The sequence below is a fragment of the Sminthopsis crassicaudata genome, chromosome 1, assembly GCF_048593235.1.
Source record: "Sminthopsis crassicaudata isolate SCR6 chromosome 1, ASM4859323v1, whole genome shotgun sequence".
Taxonomy (NCBI): domain Eukaryota; kingdom Metazoa; phylum Chordata; class Mammalia; order Dasyuromorphia; family Dasyuridae; genus Sminthopsis; species Sminthopsis crassicaudata.
The window spans coordinates 249,569,502-249,596,426 of NC_133617.1; the positions used below are offsets into that span (position 1 = coordinate 249,569,502).

At 32.3% G+C, this 26,925-nt stretch overlaps 1 protein-coding gene across 7 annotated transcripts in view; it reads right to left on the minus strand.

The window, feature by feature from the left end:
• The window catches only part of NOL4 (nucleolar protein 4), a 465,402-nt gene that overhangs the window by 199,253 nt on the left and 239,224 nt on the right, over positions 1-26,925 (minus strand). Inside the window, exon 1 of one of the 7 annotated variants that reach the window (XM_074277633.1) lies at positions 24,781-25,629. The exons of the other annotated variants lie outside the window; for them this stretch is intronic. The gene's annotated coding sequence lies outside the window, so the exon portion shown is untranslated. Of the gene's footprint in view, positions 1-24,780; positions 25,630-26,925 lie in introns of those variants that run through there. 7 annotated transcript variants of the gene reach the window in all.

Sequence of the window (26,925 nt, forward strand, 5' to 3'; positions counted from 1 at the left end):
TTTTAGTCATATTTGATCCCATCTGAGGTTTTCTTGGCAAAAATACTGTACTGGTTTGCCATTTCCCACTCCAGCCCATTTTAGAGATGAGGAGCTGAGGCAAACAGGATTAAGTATCTTGCCAGGGATATAAGACTGAATTCAGAAAGATATGGTTTTTTTTTTTTTTTTTTTTTTTTTACTCCATATCCATCATTTTATTCAATTCACCACTTAGGGTTAATGCTAAGGGTTTTTCTCTAATGTTATACTTAATGTGTCCCTCCCAGTTTGTCTTATTAATTGATTAGCTTTGATATCAATTGGCCACAGACTTAATTAGCCTTTAGAAAAGAATTGGTTAAAATAGTAGAGTCATGATAATTAATACAAAATATTCCTACCAAACAAGGGAACTAATCTATAGTGCAAAATCTCACAATTGAAAACAAAATTCAAAGGAAAAGTGGATTCAAGCTTAAAGAGACCATTACAAGAATCATCAAATTATCCCTGATTGCTAAAAACTTTTTTTGTGGAGAAGTCATGAAATTTCCCTTAAGCATGGTGTGGCTTTTGCTAGATACCACATAGAATCTTGGAACTGCCTTTCACTTATTATGCTTAGTTGGCCTTCTACTCTTGATGCAACTGATGTCATTTATTGTTTTAATATGGGAATGATGCAAGGACATTGATAGAGAGTACAATTCTTACAACCTTTTGAAATTTTCTATGTAATCTTCTGGCTAAGTGGATATGGGAGAATACAGAGGCATTCTCCTCCCCTATACCCACCCCAAATGATTCCCTTTTAGGGAATGGATTAGAGCTACTTCCACTATCAGGCTACTACCACCAGAATCATCTGTTCTAACATAGTGCACACTTTTGTTTGTTTTTAATCCAAGCCTCATGGGGCAGGATTTAGTCAATCCAAATGCATTTTTTGTGTGTAGTATTATGTCATTTCATCCAGTGGCTTTTGCTCCTTCCAAACTGATTAATCATCTAGTCTAATGTCTAATGTCTTTCATTCATTGATTGATTCAAAAAAGGTGTTATCACCTGATAAAGGTATTAGGAGGTAGAATATCTTGTTAGTTTCTTTAACAGGGGTTACGAGGTGAGGGGTAGGGCAAATGATTGATTAGATTCAATTCTTCCTCTTACACTTTTAATATTCATTCTGCTGAAAGGATCTACAGATAATAGCATCAAAATATGTTGAATTCTTTGAATTATATTCTATGAAATCATAAGGCTATTACTATAGAATTGTATAGTCAGTTCAAAGGTTTTTTTTTTTTTCATTTTACTATGACAGCTGAATTTTACTTCTCAGACTAAATAAGATCAAGAGAATGGTACTTAGAGCACCATGAATCCTTTTAATTAGAAAGTGTATTGAAAGGTCAATTCAGTAAGAGAGAAATAGTAAGTAAAACTTCAGAATAGGTGAGATAAGAGAAAATCAGAACCCAGATGAAGCTTTAAGCAAAGAATATAGAGAAGATAAAGTTTAGAATTATAGAGGAAGACAGGATTTGGAAATTACTTCCACACAGAAATAAAAGGACAGAGTAAATGTGAGTTTATGTAAACTCACATGGGAATGATATAGAATTCGAAGAGGGAACAGACAATGAAGGGTAACAACTAGGATGATAAATCTATGGGATCCAGAAAGTAGTTCATAGAGTTGTCAGAAATAAAAAGATAATTGCTTGGGATCTTTGTTGGATTAGAAGAATAGTGCTAAGTAACAGTATTAGGGGGAAGGTCCATACTCTCCATAAAGTCCTTTTAGAAAATTTTAGGCCATGTTTAGTTGTTTTTCTGCAAACATATATATTTCAATTTACTATGCCAGTTTACATATGTTTACTCTATTGTTTCATGTATATGGATCCCTTTCCCCAAAGGATTCACTATTAAGTCACAGTTACTTACAGTCAGTGATTTAATGAGTACTTTCAACTGTAAGGATTTTGTGTTGGATTACTGAATAAATAATATTATGTTTGTAATGTTTTAAAAGAAACCTTGAAGGAAGAAACATGGGAGAATAAAAGGTTTCATCTTTGCCATGTTGAATTTGGAACTAACAGAGAAACAGGAAAACTAACAGAGAGTCTGGGTACTAGAACAGAATGCACATCTGATTGAAGACTTTTAACTAAAAGATATTCATTCTATAGTAATGATATATGCTTATTTTCCTATAAACTGATTTCTACCACCAGAAGAATTTTAATTTTCAGATTAAAATTGTACAATGCTTCTTAGATTGGCTATTATAAAATCATTTAGCTAAATTACTATATTTAATCAGAATACTATGAAATTTATGATTTAAAAATAAGACAACAAATAACGAAATATATTTCCAATTATCCAATGGCAATCAAGAATTACTCAAAACATGTTTTCAACTTTGCATTATTAATATAAACTCCTCAATAACACAAACATATTCAAGATATAGATATTTCCATATTCTGTACACAGATACATAAAGACTGAAGTAAGGGCCAAAACACCGGATGAATACAAAGTGTGCCAATGTCTTACAAAAAGTGTTAATAGGACTAAAATTTAGAATAAGTTAAGGCCATAAGGAAAGGACAATAGAAAAGGATTTTTAAAACTATATTGCAGAAAAGATGAGGTTAAAAGTAAGGAGGGTGTCACTACTCAAGACAATGATGATAGAGACACAAGGCACAGATCCATTGTTTTATTTCTCTCCTTGACAAAATTATCCTTACACTTGAAAAGTCCAGATATGAGCAAGGGGAGCTGATTCCCAATATAAGGTTGAGAGATAATTTTTTAAAATGCACATAGCTGTGTTAGTGTTATCTGGATTTCAGTGAACAAAATACTCAAACACTGAAAAATGCGAATTTTGTGTTCCTGTAAATCCCAAATTATAAAACTTCAATAGAAGAAATTATTTTTCAGATACAGAATAATTACAAATAAAATTAGACAGTTATAGAATATGGCTTTAACTGGGACACTGATGCATTGTTGGTGGAGTTGTGAAAGAATCCAGGCATTCTGGAGAGCAATTTGGAACTACGCCCAAAAAGTTGTCAAACTGTGCATACCCTTTGACCCAGCATTGCTGTTATTGGGATTATATCCCAAAAAAATACTAAAGAGAGGAAAGGGACCTGTATGTGCCAAAATGTTTGTGGCAGCTCTTTTTGTTGTAGCTAGAAACTGGAAGTTGAATGGATGTCCATCAATTGGAGAATGGTTGAGTAAATTGTGGTATATGAAGGTTATGGAATATTATTGCTCTGTAAGAAATGACCAGCAGGAGGAATACAGAGAGGCTTGGAGAGACTTAACTCAACTGTTGCTGAGTGAAATGAGCAGAACCAGAAGATCACTATACACTTCAACAACAATACTGTATCCTCATACAGTATCCTTCTGATGTATTCTGATGGAAGTGGAAATCTTCAACATAAAGAAGATCCAACTCACTTCCAGTTGATCAATGATGGACAGAAATAACTACACCCAGAGAAGGAACACTGGGAAATGAATGTAAATTGTTAGCACTACTGTCTATCTACCCAGGTTACTTATACCTTCGGAAGCTAATAATTAATGTGCAATAAGAAAATGGCATTTACACACATATATTGTATCTAGGTTATATTGTAACACATGTAAAATGTATGGGATTACCTGCCATCGGGGGGAGGGAGGGGATAATTTGGAAAAATGGAAAAAAAAAAGAATATGGCTTTAAAAACTGTAAGAAGAGATTTTAGAAATTACCAAGTAGAATCCCTACTTTTAGAGAAAATAAATTTGGGGTCCAAAGAAATTTATTAAGTTAATGTAAGGTAGGAATAGAGACTAGGTAGTATAACTCAAAATCCACTTTTTTTCATAGTACTATGCTAATAACATACAACTTAAAAATGAAAAACATTGAAAAAAGTATTGCTTAGAGCTCTCATTTAGCATTCTTATCTTCCCTTCCTTCAACTGAGTCTATATTTCTGCTCAGTGAGCACATGTAAAGTCACAGGCTTTTAACACAGGGTTCAGCTACAAGGCTCCTTCCTTTCTGTGACTCCACTTGAAAATATGCTCCCATCCTTGAAAACCAGGAATGGATCAATAGACACTGATTGTATCCCACTCATTCAAAGGATAGCAACATGTAGAGGGAAAGGGACAGAAAATTTGGACAGAACAGAAATAACACATGATATTTAGAACAACTAAATCTTCTGGAAGAAATGAATAGTAAGTCTGGGGAAAGGGACTGGCAACCCAGCTGGGTATAATCTTCTTTCACTAGATTATTATTCAGGGAAGGGCCCTGGGCCTACAAATGCCCCTATCTCCAAAGACCAGGAAACTAAGGATGCCAAATAACTTATTCTCAAGGGCATATGAGACTTATAGAAAGGAAAGGAGCCAAACAGTTAGAAAGCTTATCCAAAGAAAAAAGATGTAAAATCAAAAAAAACAAAACAAAAACAAAAACAAAAACAAAAAAACAGGAGGGATAGCCTGAATAAAATCTTACTTCATAACAAAATTAACTAAAATAATGCATTAAATCCTCACGAAGAAACCAAGGAATTTTGAATAAATATAATAATATGAAGAAAAGTGGACCAGTTTTATCCTATGAAAATTGAATAATTATGGACTCCCCAGAGATAAGGTAAAAATCAATTAATGTATCAACAAGCTCTTAAGCTTTTACTTAAGCATTTACTATATGACAAGCACTCTGTTAAGTGATGGGTATACAAAGAAAATAAAACACATGGTTCTTGTCCTCAAGGAGCTGACATGCTTTGGAGGGAGATAACATGCAAATACTTATGAAGACACAAGTTGTACAGTATAAATTAGAAATAATCCTGGAAGAAAGATACTAGAATCTTGGGTGGAAGAAAGAAGGAAAGGTCTTGGAAAGCTTCTTTTAAGATTTGACCTGAATCTTGAATGTACATAGGGAAGAAAAGAAGTAAAGGCAAAAGGTATCAATAAGAGAATCAAGAAACCATGAAATTATTCAAAAGAGAAATAAAACTTAAAAGAAGATATTAGAAATAAATTAAGGTTAGAAATCAGATTTCAACATAGAATTTTTAAAAATCACAAAACCATAAAGTATATCATTTTATTTTACTATAGAATTAAATAAAACACAAAGTAACAATAGCAGAGTAGAAAAGATTGAATACACGACAGAAGTTTTCAAAGGAAATGTTCAGAAAAAATAAATAATAGATGTGGAATACAAAGACACTGAAGTAACAAAATTGGCAAAAGAAAAATAAAAGGCAATAACGTTAGAAACAAAAGGCAACAATATCAAAAGAATATCAATCCTGCAGAGTGTAGCCAGAGTAATTTACCTTGAAGACAAATTATGCAGAAATAAAACTACAGTATCATAAATTCTTCCAAAGAAAATTATGAAAAAAAATCAAGCGCCAATACCAAAATGCCAAATACAAATACATAAACATTCTCTCTCTCTCTCTCTCTCTCTCTCTCTCTCTCTCTCTCTCTCTCTCTCTCTCTCTCTCTCTCATCCCCTCTCTCCCTTTTACCCCTCTCTCTGCCTCCAATTACAATTTTTAAAAAGCAAAGCAAAACAATAACCAAAGAGACCCCAAACATTTTAGGCACTTAGGTGAAAGATCTTCAAATAAGAAGGAAAAGCAATTTCTGGAGAATGAAGTACAATATTTCAAGAAGAAAAGAAGCCTCATGCTGGACTTGAAATTAAAATATTATGACATCCTGAGCCTAATAATAATAAAAAAAGAGATGGGCATTCAATAAAAGATTTGCCAGTGTCCTTCAAAAAACAAACTGGAGATCTCTCAACAATGCAGAAAGCCTTGTTAGCATAGGACAAAATTAATGGAGGGGAGAACCTGAGGCAGTAAGAAAAATAGTGTATGCCTCACCCTAGAAGAAGAAATGGAAGAATACAACTAAAATCATTCCTATGGGAGAGATGTATATTTGTAGGAAGAGTCAAGGAACTTAGAGTGAGCTTTATTTGAGAAAAACTTGCACAAGAAAATCCCACCTTCTCTGAGAAAGTGTAAGTTTTTGGATAGTATTCAATCTCCAAGTACAGCTTGCAACCAGAATGTTAAAGAGACCATAGAAACAGATATATTGGGAAAAGATGCACTTAGGAATGAATACTGATTGAGGTGAAGAAGTGGGACAAAGAAAGTAGGACCAGACTTTATTTCCTTGAATAAAAAATGACAACAATGCTTCTCTCATGAACTCATATCTCTTAGAGAAAGAGAGCAAAAAAGTTACGATTAGCCAAGATATATACAAAGGCAATAGTATTAGAATTTTATAGAATAGTGAAAAAGCTAGTAATGTTTGAAATGGGTAAACCCTTAATGTTTTCTCATAAACACAGGAATAAATCCTTCTGTGCCACTTTTATTTTACATAGCTCTAGAAAAAAAATGACAAAAAAAAAAAACAAAGACAAAAGAAAGAAATTAAAGGTATAAATGTAGGCAAAGAGATGTCACACAATATTGTATAATCTATACCAAAGTCCTTGTCGTCTCAAGGAGTGGGGAGAGGAATGAGAGAGGGAATTTGGAACTCAAAAATCATAAGAAAGGAAGGTTAGAAATTGTTTCTATGTATAATTGAAAAAAATAACATTCTTTTTTATCTTATTTTTATTTTTTGACATTTTCCTCAAATAATATTCTTTAAAAAGATAAAAGTAGATCATCTGAATGGAAAAATAAAGAATAATAAAAAATAACTAAATCTTATAATCAGCAAGTCCAATAATATTAATTATATATAGAAAGATCTCTATAGTTGGCAAAACTACCACGAAATAGGACAAGTTTGTTTAAAAAAAATCTTATACCATTTGCCACAATAACCTCAAAAATTACCTAAATATTAAAACACATATATTTCATCAATATTCTTGGAGAATCTTTTTTTCAAGGTTATATCTATAAATCTCACCCTTATTGGAAGTACAGTGGACAATTCATTGTCTTCCTGATACTGGCTGGCAGGAAAACTTTAACCTGATTTGTTTTTCTGACATGGACTAGTTAGCAGCCTGAATGGCCTTCTGATCTTAGCAGCTCATCGCATTTATGCCACATTTAGTAAAGATATCTAAATGACTCTAGTTCTACTATGACTCAGAACTCCTGAACCCAAGCAACCTACCACCCTCAGTCTCTCCTAGTAGCAGGGAATATAGATGTGACCCATTATATCTGGAGAAGAAATCTTAAGAGCAGAGGCAAACCACAAAAGATAAAAGAGACAATTTTATTACGTGAAAACTAAAATCTTTTATAGGAACAAAATCAATATAATTACATTTAGAAGAGAAACAAATACCTAAATATATATATATATATATATATATATATATATATATATATATATATATATATATAAACCAAAGTTTATTCCCCAATGAATCTCAAAATATGTAAACCATTAACAGCTATATGAAAGAATGTACCAAAATAGTAGTAATAAGAAAAATGTATGTAATAACAACTCTGAGGTTTCATTTCTCATCCAAAATATTGCCAACAATGACAAGAGATGTCGATAGTCAATATTTAAAGGACTACTGAAAGAAAGGAACATAGACAATATTGGTGGAATTGTGAATTGGTCCAACCATTTTTGTAAAAAATACTAAATGTATATATCATTTGACCAAGAGATCTTTTGGATAGATATATATCCCAAAGAGTTTAAGAAGGAAAAAATGTCTCATGTGTCAAAATCATGATGGCAGCACTTTTTGAGATAAAAGAGTTGCAAACAAAGTAGATGACCATTGATTATTCAATGACAATAAATTGTGATATGTGAATATAATGAAATGTTACTTTGTAAAAAGAAATTATGAACACAAAGAATTCATAGAGTCCACTTACATGGGCCACTTACAAACAGGCTGAAATAAGACAAAACTGGAAAGCAATATAAACAATACCTGACGTAGAGAACCCCAGAGATTCAACTAAAAAGCTATTAGAAATAATTCACAACTTTAGCAAAGTTGCAGGATACAAAATAAATCCACATAAATCCTCAACATTTTTATATATCACCAACAAAATCCAACAGCAAGAGATACAAAGAGAAATTGCATTCAAAATAACTGTCGATAATATAAAATATTCGGGAATCTATCTACCAAAGGAATGTCAGGAATTATATGAGCAAAATTATAAAACACTTGCCACAAAAACAAAGTCAGATTTGAATAATTGGAAAGACATTAAGTGCTCTTGGATAGGCTGATCAAATATAATAAAGATGACAATATTCCCTAAACTATTTATTTAGTACTATACCAATCAGACTCCCAAGAAACTATTTTAATAATCTAGAAAAAATAACAACAAAATCCATATGGAAGAACAAAAGGTCGAGAATTTCAAGGGAATTAATGAAAAAAAAAATCAAATGAAGGTAGCCTAGCTGAACCTGATCTAAAACTATAGTATAAAGCAGCAGTCATCCAAACCATTTGGTATTGGCTAAGAAATAAACTAGTTGATGAGTGGAATAGGTTAGCTTTACAGGACAAAATAGTGTACAACTATAGCAATCTAGTGCTTGACAAACCCAAAGATACCAACTTGTGGGAAAAGAATTCATTATTTGACAAAAACTGCTGGGAAAACTGGAAATTAGTATGGCAGAAATTAGATATGGACCCACACTTAATACCACATACCAAGATAAGATAAATTCTAGATAAGATAAATAAATGAGAGGAACATTCTAGAGACAAAGGTAATGAAAAAGAGCAACAACAAAACCTCTATATAGAATTCTGTGAAATTATAGTCATCTAGTTCATGCCACCAAAAGAGAAGAGCAAATGTATTTCTCTCCTGTTTTTGAAAAAGTGAAGAACTAAGAGTGTGGACCTTTGCCTATCCTGTAAGCTTAGTTAACATCTTGATTAATTTTGCTGAATATATTTTCTTTTCTTTCTTTTGTTTTTTTATTCTTTGTTGTATGAGATGGCTTGTAGAATAGGAGGGGGGAAGGAAATAATAAAAAAAGAAGGTATACAAAGCCAAAAATTACCAAAATTTTCTAAAGGAAGGATACATTTTCTTCCAATTTAAAAAAAATGGAAGAACTCTAGGCTTCTAAGTTAAAAAATCCTAATTTATGGAAAAAATTATAATGAATTATTAAAGGCATATTTTTGCTGTTCAGTCATTTCAGTCATGTCCAACTCTTTGTGATCCTATTATCATATTGTCCTTTTTTTTTGACAAAGATAATGAAGTGGTTTGCCATTTCCTTCTCCAGGGGCAAATAAGGGTAAATGGCTTGCTCAAGGTTACACAGCTAAAGAGTTCCTTGAGTTGAATTTGAAATCAGTGCTCCTGACTTCAGGTTCAGTGCTGTATTCACTGAGCCACCAGTTGCCTCTAAAGGCATATTTAGCAAGTATTTAAAAAAGGAATTGTTGATTAGAAAGAATTAGCATGGCTTCATCAAAAATAGATACAGGTTTTTATGAGAGGTGTAAACGGGTAAATCATATTAATGATGTATATATAGTTTATTTAGACTTTAGAAAATATTTTAAATAGCCTCAAATCTTCTTTTGGAAATGAACATGTGGACTAGACCACAATGTCATTCAGTATTTGAAGTTATTTTACTGGTCAGTCTCCAAAATAGTCATCAGTGTTTTGATTCACTTTAAGCTTATTTGTTATTTAGTCATAGTAGATATCACAATGGAGGGGACAGTAAACAATCCAGGAGTTGTTCCTTTCTTACTCCTTATCCCTGTTGAATAGGACAAAGCCGAATCCTTCCTAGGACATGACTATCTTTTTCTAAGGGTCATTTCTCTAACTACTAGTAGCTCCTCCCTATCCTGCTTTTCTCAGGAGATCAATTTGACAGTTGAGTGATGGATAAATTGGAGAAGGGAGAGATTTGAATTAGTGATACCTACCAGCAGATTATTTCAGTTGTCCAGGCATGAGGTAGTGAGGGCTTCTACCAGAGTGGTGACAGTATGAGGGGACAGAAAAGGGCATATACAAAAGATGTTACAAATGTAGCATCCATAGTGCTTGGATGGGAATGAAAGAGATTGAGAAGTTGAGAATAATGTCTAAGTTGTGAGCGTAGGTGACTAGGAGAATGATGGTGCACTCAGCAATAACAGAAAAATTAGCTCAGTGCTTTCATTCAAGAAAATTCCTTATATTCAGATAGAGATTTGGTTCTCTCCTTTAATTATTTTGAAGACTATACTAAACTAATATTTGAATATTTTGATAGAAGAGATGTTTAGGTAAAAGAACTCAGTTTAGGTTTAAAAAATACTGTACATTATGGTATTTGTTACTGGGTGGAAAGTTTTGTGGGGATGAAGCTACAGAATTTGGGGGTGATTTCCCTTCATCCAAATATAATCAGTAACTTCTGCCCAAATTCTATAGTCTAAAATGCCAGCAAAGACCTAATGATCTCCTATTTCTTCACTACTTGCTAGAATTCTGACTTGCTTTCAGTTTTTCCTTTTGCCATTATGTTTGGTTGTTTTCCTTATATCATAAATATTTTCCAATTTGATTTGTTACATAAAAGATGGGGCCAGAGATGTTATCTTTTTTCTCTACTCCTTTCTCTGAATCATGAAATTCATTCAAAAAATCTAGATGACTGCAGTTATCTCTATGAACTTTCATATTATTAGATTCAGCCTAATGTCTTTAGTTTATCAAATCTTTTTTGAATTCTAAACTAGTCATTTAGCATGCTAGTTATCCTTCTTCCCAGCTTTGTAGCATTGGTAAATATTATATTTATGTCTGTTACACCAAGCCAGTGATTAAAATGTTAAAAACCATAGAATCAATGGTTGTGATATGATGCTCAGGAAAACATTCTCTTGGGCTGCTCAGATGAGTTTCCAAAAAATAAAATAGTGAGGATTCCATTGTACTGGGTCCTGGTCAGAAAACATATAGAGTATAATTGTCAGTTTGGTGTACCACATTTTAGAAAGAACATTGAAAAGCTAGAGACCATCCAGGGGAGAGAAAACATGATGGTTAAGGATATCCAAGTTCATAGCATTATAAGGATTAATTTAAGGAACTGGGCCAAAGTAATAATTAGGAGGGATAAGATGTTCAGTCATTTTCAGTCATTTCTAACTCTTCATGACCTAATTTTGAGACTTCTTGGCAAAGATACTTGAGTGGTTTTGTATCTTCTTCTCCAGCTCATTTTGTTGATAAGGAAACTGAGGCAAGCAGGGTTAAATGACTTGTCCGGATTCACATAGCTAGTAAATGAGGCCAGATTTGAATCCAGGAAGATTAATTTTTCTGATTCCAGTCCTAAAACTCTTTCCACTATGGCACCTAGCTGCCCCTAAGATAGTCCCTTCCAAATATATGAAAGAATTCTATTTGGAAAAAATAGTATTAGACTTCTAATGAGTAGAAGTTCCAAAACACTCAATTTAGACTTAAGGGGAAAACTTCCTAATACTTAAAATTATCCAAAAATGGGGAAGTTTTGGGGTCCTCCTCATCATAAATCTTTCAGTAAACTCCCTATCACCATAGAGATGGGAATCTTGGAAAGGATTTTTTTTTCAAGTATGAGCAGACTAGATGACTTTGAGGTTCATTTTCACTATGAAATTTTGTGATGCTGTGACATTCAACCTGATTGTATTTTCTAAGCCATAGTTTTATGGATAATTTTCCCCATATTTTTCTTCAGGTTGAACAGAAAAATAGTTGGAGAAAATTCTAGCTATGTGTAATTCTTTAGGATTTTAAGTTATTTTTATTGAAAGAGCATTTAAGAAGCCACCTAAATTGAGCCTACAGGAATAATGAACTCAAATCCTCCTATGAAGGACTTGAAGGAGTTCTCTTCTTAAAGGCTAGGTTTCAAAAAGTATTTCCTAGCATGGCTGGAAAAATAACTTCAATGACTCCCTCCCTCTTCACTGTTACCAACTCTTTCTCTATTAATACTTCCAGTAACACTACTGGAGATGTACTTTCTCTCTGAAGGACAGAGTCCTTGTGATTCTTTTGATGATCTTGTGAGTAAGTACAAGAAAATACTTGTAAGTGTATTCTTTTGAAAAGTAAGTTACCGAGAAGAAGGGAAAAAAGGAATATTTTATAATTTTGTCTTCCTCTTTTTAAAAGCTTTGGCTTTTAAGACACTGACATACTATACATGTTAATCTAGTCTTTGAAAAAAATACCTATTTTCTTTCATGTAGACATGGCTTGAGAGGAAATAATTCATGTCATTCAAAGTGATAAAAAGCTATATAATGGTACTTTATTCTTTATTAAAATTTCACTTAAGCAGATTGAGATTTTCTATATTTTTATTTGTTCAGTGTTTAAAAATGTGTTCTTCATTTCTGCTCCTCAGGGTGCAATAATCCATGAGATCAAAGATATAGTAGTCACAAACACTCAGGAAACCCTTAAGGGTATAAATTGAACCATGAAAAAATGTGCATTTTTATTCATGTACAAACCACTTCACCTACAACTTAAATGAAGCCACCTCTGGGAAAAACTATGACAGCTATTAAACAGTGCAAACCATGCAAAGATTAAACGACTTATGCCTTGGAAAATAAATCTTCTCCATATCCTTATGCCATGAGACATATTAACTATAATGTGTTATAGCAGCATGATAAATAAAATTTGGACTTCCCTAGCTTTTCTTGGTTTTAGCAAAAGTTGGCATGTCAATCCTAATTGTTCTCAATAAATCCCTGAATTTTATGTTCTGTATTTTTTTCTTTTTTTTTTTTTTTCTTTTTTTTCAGGTAAGGATACCTTTATATTTTGTTGCTGTTATGAATTGAGTTGTGTCCAACTCTTTGGGTTGGTAAAGGTACCAGAGTAGTTTGACTTGTTCTTTTCCAGGGAAATAAGGCACATAGGATTTAGTGACTTACTCAGGGTCATACAACTAATAAGTATCTCTAAATGGCTATTAATTAAAAAATAATTCTGAGGTACCACCTCGTGAACTTCAGAGTGACAAAGCAAAAATGGTAATTCTAGGAGGGACTGGGAAAACAGAGAAACTGATAGAGAGTTCATGGACCTATGAAGAGGTATGACCATTCTGGAAAGCAATTTGGAATTATATGCAAAAAGTTACCAAACAGTTTATGTCCTCTCATAGTTATGCCACTGCTAAATATATGCTGATCAAAGAAAGAAGAAAAAGTTCTTTAAGTACAAAAATATTATAGCAACTGTTTTTATAGTGATGAAAAATATCTACAAAATAACAGGATATCTAACCATTAAGGAATGGCTCAAAAACTTTTAGTACATGGATATAATGGAATACTGTTGTGCTATAAAAATGAAATCACAGATGACTTAAAAGAATCCCTTTTTTAGGAAGTCATTCTATTCTATTCTATTCTATTCCTACTAAAATGATTTTTCCCTCCTCAAATTTTCTTAGAGAACTTTTCTCTTTCAATTTTTTTTAATGCTTAACCTTGTATCACATTGATTTTGTTCATTCATTTCCTCTATTAGAATTGAAGTTCTTTGAAGAGAAGAGTTGTCTTCTTCATGTCTTGTATAGTACATACACATTAGGTGCTTTATGCATATTTATTGCAATAATTTGAACTGATGCATTTAGGAACCAGGCAGCTGTATAATAGTGAGTTTTATAGATCTTAGAATCAGTAGAATCTGAATTCAAATCCTTTCTCCAGGCTCTGAATAGATGTATTCAAATTAACTTCTGTCTGCCTCAGTTTCTATTTAACAGGGATAATATTACTTATCTAGTAGGGTTGTTGTAATGATCAATTGAATTAACATTTGTAAAGTGATAAAATATATATGCTTGGCAAACCTTAAAGTACTAAATAAATACTAGCCATGATTACAAATGCAAGAAGCATGTATTTTAATTTATTAAGTTTCACAGATTTATAAATTCTAGCTCTTTCCTCATTTTTGAAAACTTTTTGTTTTGTTATTTTAGTGGGTACAAGAGATTTACATACATTTTAAATCAAAGAATAAGAATATAATATTTTATTAGATGACTATGACTTTATTTTTGTTTAATCTGGTTTACGTTAATGAGTTATTATTTTTCATATGTCAGAAATTATTTTATATAAGGATAGACTGAGAAATAATGAAAATATTTATGAGCATTGAAATGTTTGCATACAGATTACATAAAATTTATAATAACACATAGATTATGTAGTAGTACTAGTAGTGGTGATGACAGTAGTAATAGTGGTGGTAGTGGTGATTTCAGCCATATTTGACTCTGTGACACCATTTAGACTTTTTTTTTTGAGGATAGGAATTGTCTTGTTTGGTCTTTATAACTCAACCATCTAGAACAGTGCCTGTTGCATACTATGGGCTTAATAAATATTTTATTTGTATAGGGTCACCCAGCTTTTAAATATCTAAGGTCAAAGTTGAACTCAGGTATTTTTGAATCCAAGACCACTGCTAGATAAAAGAACACAAAGTTCTGTTATTTTGGACAAATCACATTTCTCCTTAGTTATCTCTACTTATATAACAAACATATGATAATTGTACTTGTGCCTCATAGGTGTGTTGTGAGGAAAATTTTTTAAAGTTATCACAGTCATTTAGAAAATGAAGGGGCTCTTTTCCTAATTTTTTCTAGCCTTAATTAACATGAGACACAAAAATGAATCATAAAAGAAAATATCCTAATATAAAAAATTAAAACAACAGGAGGAGAAAACATAGACTTAAACACCCCAGGGTTCCTGTGCCCATTTTAATAGGTGGTAACAAGAAGAAATTCTAGGAAAGAAGAATTCTGCTTTTTTATGACAGGTTTTATCTCTTCTACTTCCTAATACAAACAATATTTATCTCTAGAGATCTAATTATCTGAAAATAAAAAAAATACAAACAAAACAAAAAACAAACAAAAAAACCTCAAATCTCTACAAACTTTTTTGTCCCCTTATATTGTTTACTTGCTTATAGCAATTTTCAGAGTGAGATTATATTTGTGCAGCATTCTCTAATAAAGCTACTTTTTAAGGCAATTCTTAAATTCCTTTCAAATTAAAAGAGTTCTATATTATGTGCTCTTTACTTTTTTAATATTAATTGGTAAAAATCAGTTTCCAACTGGAAATTCGTATGGCAGGAATTAGGCATGGACCCACACAACACCATATATCAAGATAAGATCAAATTGGGTCCATGATTTAGGCATAAAGAACGAGATCATAAATAAATTAGAGGGACATAGGATAGTTCATCTCTCAGACTTGTGGAGGAGGAAGGAATTTGTGACCAAAGAAGAACTAGAGATCATTAATAATCACAAAATAGAAAATTTTGATTACATCAAATTATAAAACCTTCATACAAACAAAACTAATGCAAACAAGATTAGAAGGGAAGCAACACACTGGAAAAACATTTTTACAGTTAAAGGTTCTGATAAAGGCCTCATTTCCAAATATATATAGAGAACTGACTCTAATTTATAAGAAATAAAACCATTCTCCAATTGATAAATGGTCAAAGAATATGAACAGACAATTTTCAGATGATGAAATTGAAACTATTTCCACTCATTTCAAATCATTACTGAGCAGAGAAATGCAAATTAAGACAACTCTGAGATACCACTACACACCTATCAGATTGATTAAGATGACAGGAAAAATTAATGATGAATGTTGGAGGGGATGTGGAAAAACTGGGACATTGATGTATTGTTGGTGGAGTTGTGAAAGAATTCAACCATTCTGGAGAGCAATCTGGAATTATGCTCAAAAAGTTATCAAACTGTGCATACCCTTTGACCCAGCAGTGCTACTACTGGGCTTATATCCCAAGGAAATACTAAAGAAGGGAAAGGGACCTGTATGTGCCAAAATGTTTGTGGCAGCCCTTTTTGTAGCGGCTAGAAACTGGAAAATGAATGGATGCCCATCAATTGGAGAATGGTTGGGTAAATTGTGGTATATGAATGTTATGGAATATTACTGTTCTATAAGAAATGACCAGCAGGATGAATACAGAGAGGCTTGGAGAGACTTACATCAACTGATGCTGAGTGAAATGAGCAGAACCAGGAGATCACTATACACTTCAACAACAATACTGTATGAGGATGTATTCTGATGGAAGTGGTTATCTTCGACAAAGAAAAGATCTAATTCAGTTCCAATTGATCAAGATGGACATAATCAGCTATACTCAGAGAAAGAACAGTGGGAAATGAGTGTAAACTGTTTGCATTTTTGTTTTTCTTTTGAGATTATTTTTACCTTCTGAATACAATTCTTCCTGTGCAACAAGAAATTTGGTTCTACACACATATATTGTATCTAGGATATACTATAACATGTATGTACTATATGTATGTATATAGTATGTACTCTAACATGTATAAGACTGCCTGCCATCTGAGGGAGTTGGTAGGGGGAGGAAGGGGAAAAATCAAAACAGAAGTGAGTTCAAGGGATAATGTTGTAAAAAATTACCCATGCATATGTACTGTCAAAAAAGTTATAATTATAAAATAAAATAAATTTTTTTAAAAAATCACTTTCCAGAAAATGTTGGTGGAGGTTTAAAATAATAATCAACACTCTTTCAAACTCACTCTAGGTATTTTTTCCCATAAATAATTTTAACTATGTAGAACATAGGTTGCCACACTTAGAAGTGTTTATATGGAAGTAAAAATTGAACTTTAACATGTCTATTTTCTCTTTAGAAATGTGAAATTAAAATTATTTTGACTTAAGGTAAGGTATTGACAATGTTTTCTGTTATATAATGTGATATATCTGCCTTCAAATTACACAACTGGGAAGACATCTAGATTCTCAAAGAAACACATTTTTCTGTAATCATTAAAGTATGGACTAAGAATAAAATTTTAACAAAATTTCTCTCTTCATCCTTCTTCCTCCTCCTCCTGCTCTTTTCTCCTCTTTACCTCCTTTCTTCTCCCCCCTCTATTTCTCTCTCTCTCCTCCTACCCCCTCTCTCAGGACTTCCTCCCTCCTCTGTCTCTTTCTCCTTAATAACTATTTTCAAATTTCTGGGAGTAAAGTCTGTATTAAGTAATTTCACAGGTACAAACAAGTATTGGCATTTAATTGTGAATTTTTAAAAGAAATGAATGCCACACATTACACATTCATATAAGGCAACATATTCAATTATATAAGAAAATAATTCAAAAACCACTTAGGGTCTGGCAAAGAAAACTGTGAATTTAAATCAATAGTTTAACCACACCCTAAAGAATAACTATATTTGGCACATTCTGATGAAATAAGACCAGTGAAAAGGTAGAGCAATAATTGAAAACCTTGACATAATGCATTATGATGAAATAAGACCAGAATGTAAAAGTTGAGGGAACCTACTTTATAGCTTTCAGTGGTTAAATTCAACTTCCTCTAGTTGATAATATTAACATTTTAAGCTTGTATTGTACTTTCCACTTGCAAATGTATTTTCAAATATAATATTTATTTGATTATCATAATGACCTTGTGAAGAAGAACTAGAGATCAAACCTATGATTTAAATAGGATAGGGAAGACCTGGATAAACTTCTGCTAGTGGAGCTATGCATATTCTCTGAAGTCCATAGTCTTAGATTGTCTCATAGAGAAGTAAGAAATTAAATGGCTTTTGATGGACTTGTATCCCAAAAAGTTCATAAAAAAGGGAAAAGAACCCATATGTACAAAAATGTGTTTAAGCAGCCTTTTTTTGTAGTGGCAAGGAACTGGAAACTGAGTGGATGTCCATCAGTTGGGGAATGGATGAATAAGTTATTATTCTATAAGAAATGATCAACAGGCTGATTTCAGAAAAGTTTAGAAAGACTTATATGAACCAAGAGAACATTGTATACAGCAACAAGATTATGTGACGAGCAACTGTGATGAAATAGGGTCTTCTCAACAATGTGGTTGTTGAATTCCAATAGACAAGTGATGGTGATAGCCATCAGCATCTAGAGAAAGGATCTGGGGACTGAATATAGATCAAAGCCTAGTATTTTCACTTTTTTGTTTGTTTGTTTTTCTTATGTTTTTTTTCTACTTTTAGTCTGGCTTTTCTTGCATACCATGACAAACATGGCAGTATATTTAAGAGAATGGCACATATTTAACCTATATCAGATTACTTGCTAATTTGGGGATAGAAGTAAGGGAGGGAGGAAGAACATTTGGAACACAAGGTCTTATAAAAACAAATGTTGAAAACTGTATATGTATTTGGAAAATAAAATACTATTGGAAATAAAACTTTTTTTTAAAGTTAAGTGATTTGTTCAATGTCCCACAAATAGTATTTACCAGAAGTAAAAGGTGAATTAGGGCTCTCTATAAGCTATGCCATGATGTCTCCAGGAAAATATTTTACTGATTAGGAAACTGAGTCATATCATGAATAAGTTATCCAACTAGAATTTCAGACTTCTGCCTCCCAGCACAGTGTTCTTTCTGTTAAGATTTCTTTCACAAAGTAAAAGAACCTTTTGAGTAGAAATGATACATGCTTGGAGTACATTTTTTTGTGTGTAAATCAAAGCAAAATGTTACATATAACATACATAAATATATGTTCAATTAGTTTTATATATGTAATTACAGAAAGAATTTTAAAATATCAGAGAACTTTTATATTCTATCTTAAACTCATGCTCTTCCAAACTTCTTTATTTCCACTGAGGGTGCTCCCTTAGATCATTACCTCAAAGTTATTGTTAACCTTACCCTATTCTAAAATCTCTCAAGCAATCAATAAAAAAATTTTAAGCCCCAACTATGTGCCAGGTATCGTGTTAACAATTCTAAATTTTAAAACATCTCATATACATTGGCTTCTCTTAACTTACATGGTTGTCACCTTGTCATGCCTTCATCCTCCCTTGCTTGGACTTTTAAGTCTATGAGCAATTACTTGTTAAACACTAGTACATGCTAGGAATTAGACTCCTTTCCAATTCATCTTTTACACTGCTATTAAAAAAATCTTCCTATAATAACCATGTCATGACCATGTCATTTCTCTGTTCAAGAACCTTCAAAGATTCTGTTACTTACACAGATAAGAGTTCATAAGTCTATTTTTGAGTCATTGATGGGTTTAGTACAAAAATAATAATTCTTTGATCTTTAAATTCTTTCTGAACTAATATAGCTAATAACAATTCAATTCAATATAAATTTATTATTATTACATGTAGAGGGCCGAAACTTTGGAGAAGTATACTTGAAACAAGGATACTTACAACAAGGTATTAACTCAGTGGAATTGATGAGATGATGGTTCTTTAGTATACATATACTTAGTACTTACCATGGTAATGTAATGGTTCTCTAGTTCACACATACATAGTGTGCTATAATGATGTAATCATGCCAAGATATTTAAGGACTGAGAAGGGCTGGAAATAGGACATTCTATCTTTGACCATCCTTCTGATGGGTCTCCTGCCTCCTGCACTCCTCCAATAAGATCAAGGCTTGTCCCAAAAGTTCACCCAGACATTACAATTACATTTTATTCTTTTTTTTAAGACAAAAAACTCAAAGTCAACCCTTTTTATAGGTATGGGATGATTATGAATTCTCAGACTAATGCTTATAAATGTATAAAATAAAATATAGGATTACAAGGGAAACCAATTCTTTTGAAACAGCTATCTATCTATCTATCTATCTATCTATCTATCTATCTATCTATCCATCCATCCATCTATTTTTAATTCAGTTAGCCCTCATTAAGCCCTTTTGCTCTAAGATAAAATATAAGTTCCTCTGTTTAGCATTTAAAGCCTTTCACATATTAACTCCAGTCTAACTTTCTGGGCCTATTTTTCTTTGCTTTCCCATAAGACACTATTAATTCTAACTAACCTGGTATACTTTCTGCTCCCTGAACTCAGTAATCCTTTTTCTGAATAAATGCCTTTGTAAAACTGTCTATTTTCCAGTTATACACTCCTTCCCCAACTCTTCTTTTTGGAATCCCTACCTTTCTGATAATCATGTTCCTTGGGTCTACAATGGAAAGTCATTCCTGATCCTCTTGTTAAAAGTTTTATCCCTCTTCCTCCTCAAATGATTTAACATGCCTTAGTTGATTACATACTAATCTACTCTCCCCCCTTTCTCTGGTAGAATGAAAGTAGATTTTTTTTGTCTTTGTAATCCCAGGGCCTAAAACAGTGCCTTGCACATAACAAGAATTTAATAATGTTTGTAGAATTAGATTGTATTGAATCATAACCTTTAGAATCTAAGGTAGACCTATATCCTAAATTTCATACATGACAGGATATATATGTATATATAACAGCAATTAATATAAAGCTCTTTCCCCTCTAATATTTTATTTTTCTTTTTCCTGACAGTATACTATGAGAAAATCAGGAGACTTGTGCATGTGTATGATTTCAAGTAAAAGTTCCAGATTATTCCAGACATAACTCAATGCCATAAAACATATACAGTAAGGATTTTGTGTATGTCATGGTACATTTGTCCTCTTCCTGTTGCTTATGCACAAAAATAAGTCATTTGAAAATAAATGTGTTTATTGTTTTTCTTTTCTGTTTAACATTGAAAATAGAATAATGCAATGCCACATGAAAAAAATGAGAAGATGAAAACCAGAGTAAGACCATTAATAAATATATTGGCAAAGTAAAGTACGGAATCTTTTAGGCAATAAACAATTTAAATACAACTTTCAATATTTGCTTAATTCAAACAAAAAATGAGTCCCTTTCCATTTTTTAAAGGAATTGGTTTTGGAACTAATTGGCATCTGAAATCTAATGACCCTACAAAATGTGGTAAATAGGTTCAGAATGTGATAAATAGTTCAGAACAAAACAAAACTTATACTATTGCCATACTTGAACTACATTGCAAATGTGAGCAACCTTCTGAAAGAAGCAGCATTGAATCTTCAACAAAGAGATCTAATTCCATTCCAATTGATCAATGATGGACAGATTCAGCTACACCTAGAGAAGGAACACTGGGAAATGAGTGTAAACTGTTTGCAGTTTTTGTTTTTCTTCCCAGGTTATTTTTACCTTCTGGATCCAATTTTTACTGTGCAGCAAGAAATTCGGTTCTGCACTCATATATTGTATCTAGGATATACTATAACACATTTAACATGTATGGGACTGCCTGCTATCTAAGGGGTAAAGGGAAGGAGGGGAAAATTCAGAACAGAAATGAGTGCATATATACTGTCAAAAAAGTTATAATTATAAAATTAATTAAAAAATAAAGTATAATAAAAAGAAGCAGCATTGAGTAATTGATTAATCAAGAATCCAGCCACCCCTGTCAAACCAAAGAACACAGAGAGCCCATAGCAGGGGCAAAAGCAGAAGACCATGAGGAGAAGCCATTAACAGAAGTGAAGGACCCCAAGCCCAAAGGCTCAGTAAATAGAAGAGAGGAAGACAGGAGTCTTATGGGCAGCACTGTTGACACTAGGGACTCCACAACCAATGCAACTGAGCAGCTCACTAGAACAGGAGTAAACAGCAAAGCAGAAGGACATGAACATCTTATGTACCTTTAAGGAATCTGTGAAGCCTGTGTAAGAGTACAAGATGTAGAATCTGTACTTGATTCATACTAGCCAACATACAGAGAAGGTAGACTTATCTGATCTCAAAGAAGAAAGTACAGTTGCACGCACCCAGACATATGAAAGGCTTCTCATATTCTCTCTGAATTCTTCCATCACAGTAGAGCCTTTATATTCCAACCATTTTTTCAATTTCAAGAAATATCTCAATGTCATAATCTGAGCCAAATACTACTGGGAATGCAAAGATGGACTTTTTATAAAGACTCTGTTCCTAGTCAATTCCATAACTTACCATGATCCCAGAGAACTAAGCATATTGCCCATCTCTTGTCAGAAGAGGAAGTCACAATATGAACAAGGATATTCTGGACACAGACCAAAGTAAGCATTTTGCTAGATTAAGGATTACTGGTTTTAAGGGATTTGTTTCCTTTTTTTTTCCTTTTCAAAGGTAGGAAGGGGGAAGTGAATGAGAAACAAAAGAGAATTTTGTTCATTGAAAAAAAATTAATCAAATCTATTTATAAAAAGCTTTTCAAATTGTACAGAAATACAGCAAAATAAATCATTTGTTTATTTTGTAACTTTATGGGAGGTAGGCTAATGGAGTATGTTATATTTAAATTCTGAGAAATGAAATTAATAAGAGGAGAAAGTTATAAGTCAACTTAAATCTCATCTTTTACAGAGGCAAAGAAGAATCCCTTATTTAACAACCCTCTTAAGGGAACCAGTCTGGCATTCAAGCATTCAGCTGTATAAACCACTATAAAAACTGGAAGAGAAGTTTCATAATCTGAATTTAAGAGAACTCTATCAGGCACTTATTTTTTTCTTTCTACAGGTAAGCATCACTAAAATGTTTAATTACAATAAATATGTAAATGATTGTGCTGAACTTATTACTATGTATTTTACAAAATACATTAGAAAATTCCATATTGGGCAATTTTAAACTTGAGCTTTTTGAATTTAGAAAAAAGGATAATCATTCTTTGTTGAATTAGCCATAATTTCTATTATACAATTCCTTCTATCCTTTAAGTACAATCATTTGGAAATTATACAAGGGAAGTAAATTGACCTATGCACCAAATTATGATATTAGGCTAACTATTATTGCCTGTTGCCTTTCCCTTTGGCAGGGTGAGCAGAAAAATAAAGAACAGGGGAAATTAGGAAAACTTCACTTGAAGGGGAAAATTGGTTTTAATTCATTAATAAAATGAGGTATTTTAAAAACAATATAAGGATTGTATTGATGCACTAAGCTTCCTATATTAACACTTTCTTCCTCAAAAACCTTTTTTTTTCCTTTTGTTGTCCAATCTAGGACCTTCAAATACATACCAGAAATCTCAGTTTAGACACCAAAAATTTCTCCTTTCCAATGAAATCAATGGCTTCTCCCTGAGAGCTTCCTTATATATGAAACATGTTAAAGAGAGGTGTGAGGAGGCTCCCTTTTTCTGTACATTTTAAGAATACTACAGTATATCTGATATTGAGAACTTATAGAGAAGAAAGCAGCTGGGAAAAAAAAAAAACCAGAATCCTTTCAATAAGTGGAACCACTGAATTCATTTGAGGGACACTAAATGTCCTACATTACTGATTTTTAAAGTATATTTCTTCTCACATAATTACAATCTGAATAATAAAAGACCAACTAAAATCTTGATAAGTTTGTGTTCTTTTTTAGAGTATGAAGAATATGTACATAGGGAGTGATCAGTAAATGTTTGATGAAACAAATTGCATTTTTCTCTAACATTCTTAAACAGAAGTTTGAAGACCAGAGAAGTGTATAAATTATGCTATATTTTGTAGCAGTATCTGAATCTTTTCCTTTCTGATAAATGAAATCAATCCACTTCAAATGGCAATTAAAATAATTTTTCAAGATAATGTCTATATTTAGCATAGGCTTTGCTACATAAAATACTCTATTAGTGAGATCGGTTTTGAATATGTATAGGAGAAAATACATTAGTTTTATGTATTACACTTTTAAAAAATGGTGCATCCATTATTGAAATATGTAGTGCTAATGGATATCAAGAATTCAACACAATAATATTTTAACAATAGAAAATTTAAATGACAAAAATACACAAATGTGCATGATTTTAGTGCTTCATTAAAATCTTGATCAAAAATTTTTTGTACTAATCAAATTCTGTCTTTTGTAATATGAAGGGATACTTAAAATAATCAAGTGTGGAGGGGTTGGACTTTATCACAAAAGATATCAACATCAAGAATTTCAGAGCTCACTAGAGTTTTATGCCTTTTATACCATATAAATGTGATACCTTAGTAGAAGAAAAGCTCAAAATGAAAGCAAACTAAAAATCATACAAAGAAATAGACCCTGGTACAGTTCAGAACATCCAGTTGATGCAAGCAACAGAAAACAGACACATTCACATTGCACTTGCTTTATAGAGACAAGTTATAGAAGCAGAATCAAATGGGAAAACTAAACAAAAATTAGTTCCAACTCCACGAAGAAAATCTCTTATCATGTCACAATTGAATCTTAAAAGACAATGTTACTACTTTTATGATTCTACAAGGGCTTTTTGATAAAGACTACATCTTTGAGAATCAATTAGATTTGCACACTTAGAACAGGCAGTTAAGTACTTTTGAAGTTGAAAATTTTGACTACTTAGACAAAGGGATCTATCCATTCTCCCTCAAACTTCTGAAGTTTAAGAAATGGAAACATAAGGTTGCAGGCATAAGCATGAATGCATACCACAAAGTGCAATACACACTTGAAGAACTGGCTTTTTCTCATTGTGTCATTCTAATTGGACATGCTCCTAAGGTTTTTATGTAGGCATGTCAAAAGTAGTTCTGAAATTTGTTCTCAAGTTTCCTATCAGGTAAAATCTTTGCATTTAAACACCTGTACTTGAAATCTCACCCCAAATAGTGAAGCACATTGGCATTCTAATCATAGGCTTCTGCTGTCATTCTACTGCTGGCATGGGACAGTCTTCAACAAGACTTAGAAAAATCTCATTCATCAATATTCCACTCTGGAGGAGCTGACACTTACTGTGAATTCCGCTGTTCAACTTAAATACCAGTGTCTGTGGCAGGCCAATTCTATCATTGCAGATACAGCATCCCTCAGGCGAGGTCCAACCTTTCTCTCGAAATGCACCCAGGGATTAGTGTGACTTCCCCTAAATTCTCTCCACTGCACAGTAAGAGCTAATCTTTCCTGTATGAAGCAAGAGATGGTGTTGCTATGACAACAGAGCACATTCTAGCAGTGGGACTACTGAGATGAGCTTTAAAAGACACAGTGAAACATACACTCAGTCTTCCTCTGGGGCTATGAACTCCTTCCTTTAGGATTTAATTCCCCAACAAGTTTACTGACAGACTGGAGTGTTGATTATCTATGTATTTTGCTACAGGGGGATAACTGCTTAAGAAAATGGCTAGGAAATCACAGAATTATTTAATAAAACTGCCCTTCCTGTTCATATAAATTGCTGGTTTAAATACACTATGTAGTTATTTAGAAGACTGTTCTTTTACTCTATTAAAACATAATCTCTGCTCTTAGTTTTACTATTATAACAAAATTGTAAAATAAAAACCATAAAAGGATAAGGTTTACTTCTATTTTTTTTTCTTTTTTTATCATCTCTCTCCTATCCATTCTAAGGTTATACACACAAACATGAACACACACACACATACACATAACACACACAGAGTGCAGCATAGCCTTAGTGTTTGAAGTGTTAAGGTTTAGGGTGGTGGGGGAAGGGAAGCTGACAAAAGCAAATCCCAGCAGCCACATTCTTGATATTTGTATAAATGAAAAAACAACCACAAGAAGTGCTTCTTACCTAAAAAAGTCAGACTGAAGATATTTATTGTGAACACAAATTAATTATTATCAGATCATAATAGATAAAACAAATTTTACATGTTTTTTGCTCAGTTAAATATTTAGGATAAATCTTTTAAATGCTTTATCTTATTTTCACATTTGAAAATATATCATCAAATAATTTTCATTTTAATCAGAATTTTATAAATGTTTACATTGAATTTTATTTGTTAAGGACCCTCTAAATTCAAACATGACCATTCCTTTCATCTCAAGAAAAAGAATCAACATATGTCAAAAAACATTTTTCACCTCTCAGTGGCAAAGATTTGGCTTAATAAGCCAATGTGAATAGGTTTTCCCCCATCAATTAGGTTTAAGCTGTCCTTTTTTACCCCTTCATGTTCCCATTATTCTTTCCATTTCTCAATCCTTTATGTCAAGAGCAGTCACTACATATCACCCTTCCCCCACATGGGGCTGAAATGATTGTCCTTTGTGACTGAATACTGGGGGGAATTACAAAGCAATACAATCTACCTCATCTACATCTCCCTTCACTTGCTGAGATAGAGAACAAAACTTTATAAATGCTCCTATCATTCACAAGTAAAAGATTCTATAGGTTAGATTTGAGCCAGATCTTTTGGATTGTTAGAATAATCAATCACTGAACAGAGTCTGTAATTAGCTCTTATGTATCACACTGAAATGTTTTGAGAAACAGTGCATTTAACTAGTATTTTAATATTGTGCAGAATGTATTTGCACTTAGAAAATCCCATATGATGGGTAGTGCATTTTTTTTTCAAGGCCTCTTACAATTTCATTCATTGGCTCCTCTGGATATTGTCATAGCATATCTGAGGAATTATATAGAACATACTTACATTTACTACAATTTGAATACTGGAATATCTCTTAGATACGTATCCACTACATACATACATATATACATATATATATATATACACACACATATATATGTATATATATATACATATATATATACACACACACATATATATGTATATATATATATATATATATATATATATATATATATATATACATATCACTATATTGATCATAATTCTATTCTTAGATCTTGCTCTGAGATTATATCAATATACTTTACCAAACATTGGTTATATTTGTATTTTCATTATCTAATAAGAAAAGTTATCTTTGCCATTTTAAAAATGTTTGCTTTTTTCCAGTATAATGGGATAAAAGCCAAACTACATATACAATACATGGTTTTTCTTTCAAAATCAACCAACCAGAATTTCTGAATGTAAAAGAATCCCTTGGATAAAAAAAATCTTGTAGAAATAATTTTAGTACCAGTAG